At 37.8% G+C, this 2,399-nt stretch overlaps 1 long non-coding RNA gene across 1 annotated transcript in view; it reads right to left on the bottom strand.

The window, feature by feature from the left end:
* The window catches only part of LOC117285356, a 54,383-nt gene extending 53,216 nt beyond the window's left edge, over nt 1-1,167 (bottom strand). Inside the window, exon 1 of the long non-coding RNA XR_004516353.1 lies at nt 1,073-1,167. This is a non-coding gene — a long non-coding RNA (uncharacterized LOC117285356). The remainder of the gene's footprint in view (nt 1-1,072) is intronic.
* Between the last annotated feature and the right edge of the window lie 1,232 nt (nt 1,168-2,399).

The raw sequence follows: 2,399 nt of genomic DNA, 5'->3' as shown, positions 1-2,399 counted from the left end.
CCCCCCCCTCCCTCTCTCTCTCTCTCTCTCTCTCTCTCTCTCTCTCATCTCTCTCATTTCTAGTTATATATAATGATTGCTCACCAGGAACATTAGGTTTCCATTATTATTCAAGTAACTTGGATTCATAGCCACTAGGTCGAGAGAATAGGCAAATAAAAAATAGAAGCAGTCTATACAGTGTATTCCAGAACTAACAAAAAAAAAAAAAATACCCTGGCACCAAACAGGCAAAACAAAACTGGAAAAGATATATGTGTTTAAGAATTAATAGAGTATCATTCTCATTAGAAAATAAGAATGCAAAAAAGTATTAGTAGCAATGCTCATTAGTTCTTTTAATAACACGTGTCAATGCCATGAATCCTTCATGTCCTTCCAAGAATGTTTTATTATATTTGGTAATTATTTTTATTAAAATGAACTAAAATAACTCTGAAAGAAATTTCTATGACACAGCTGCAAGCTTTGGAGTACAGATGAGCTTGGGTAAGCTCAGTGAGAAGAATTTACTTTGTGTCATGCTGCTATGGCTTCTAATTCTTTTCCTAAATTACATTCAACTCTGATAAAAGTGAATATTTCTATTTTCTATCAACCACAGTTGAATAAGATCTACATGAAAGCCATTTCAACTTGAAACTCAAAGAAGCCTGACGTTAGTGTTTGATGTTCAATATTTCTTATAGGCTCCTACTGTCTCTGATTTAAATATGAGTCGAAAACAGAAAAGAGTAAAAAGAAAATTGGGTGATGCATTAAAAACTTGAGAGTAACAGGTCATCCAGCTCATTATAAGGGTCGCATTGCAGAGAATGATAGATCATCTTATTTTGAAAGCCTGGGGAAAGGTAGCTTCTACAACCTTCTCAAATTGCTTACTCAAATAATCTATGTTCCTTATGAGTATATTCTTTAAAAAAAACTGTCCTATCTATAAAACAAATGTGTTTTTGAATGAACATAAAGAACTCTCCCACTCCACTCTTACAGAACCATGATTATTTCAGTGCCAGGCCCTGAAATATAAGCACGGTTTGAGTCCTTGAGTTAGTAGGTGACTCAGCTGTACCTCGGGAATCTATCTGTTCATTCATGAGGGCGTCAGCAGTTCTGTCCCCCACCATGAGCTCCTCAAGTTCCTTCATCAAGAGGTGGTCCTCCTGGAGTTGGTGAACTGCAACAATGAACAGAGAGGAGCCACTCACACCAGGCAGATGGTAGTTTCTCCCGCACCCAGACCGCAGGAGCCAAAGGGCAGTGAATACATGAGGGCTGCAGTGTGCGAGAAATCTTCATGACGAGCAATTTTTTCCCTTATTTTTAAAACTCAGCTTTTTCTCCCTTAGAGCCTACATCTTTCACCAAGATGTAACATTTGCTTAGTTTGAAGAAATTCAGAACAAATTGTTTTTCATTAAAATGACAATAAATATGCAGTTATCATTCTGTTCAGTTGCCTATAAATTACATAATGTATTAGGGGAAAAGAGCATAAAGCTCCAGCTTTATTTCTTCTAGAGACACCAGAAAGAAATTTGTTCAGACTCACTGCATTGATCAAAGTGTGGTAATGTTTTTTGCAGAAATCAACAGGTTACTTTTCCTTGAGTAGCACAAAGTGGTACAATCCCGACTCTACAAATAACTGGGCCTGTGACCTTGGACAAGATACTTATAATGTCATTTACTCATTTATTGAACAATATTGCTAAAGGCCTATGTGCCATGCTCTATGCTGAGAACTTGATAAACAGGCAATAAAATATCATCTCCACCTCTATAGCTTTATCACATAGTAATGTTTTCAGCTGAAAAATAAGGAAGTAATACCAACTTCCTGAGATTATGGGATTTAAATGTGATTGTTATTTGTTCACTGCCAGATCTAAGGGAAGTAAGAATTTACTGCTTTTCTCTTCTCTTCCCTGGTAGGATTCGAAGCACAATTCACTCTGGGTATGATTCTACATCTGATTTGAGCATTTCAGAGGTCACACACAGACAGAAAGCATAAAAGTGTTATGCACACTTGTGAGGTATTCATGCTGCCTTCCAGCAAGTGAGTTCTCTGTTTGATTTTTTAAATGTTTTGGGGAAGTATTTTTTGAAAGGCTTCAATTCTGGGATTTAGCTCAGTGGTTCTACCACCTGCCTTGCAAGCACAAGGTCCCGAGTTCGACCCATGATACCAAAAAGCAGGGGGTGGGGGGCTTCAATTCTATCTTTTGTTTTAAAAAAATACTTTAAAAAATATCAATCTTAATCCAGTGTCTCCAAGAAGCAAATAGTTTTCCTAAGAAGTGATTCCAGGAAAAACCCACAGGGGTGGGGAGAGGCTGAGTTCATGGGAGCCGTGTCACTATGCCAGACACTGCCTTGGCCGGCCTGGACTTAGT

Source organism: Fukomys damarensis, unplaced genomic scaffold, assembly GCF_012274545.1.
Source record: "Fukomys damarensis isolate Sample0158 unplaced genomic scaffold, DMR_v1.0_HiC HiC_scaffold_1, whole genome shotgun sequence".
Lineage (NCBI taxonomy): Eukaryota > Metazoa > Chordata > Mammalia > Rodentia > Bathyergidae > Fukomys > Fukomys damarensis.
This window is presented reverse-complemented; position numbering and strand designations above follow the sequence as displayed.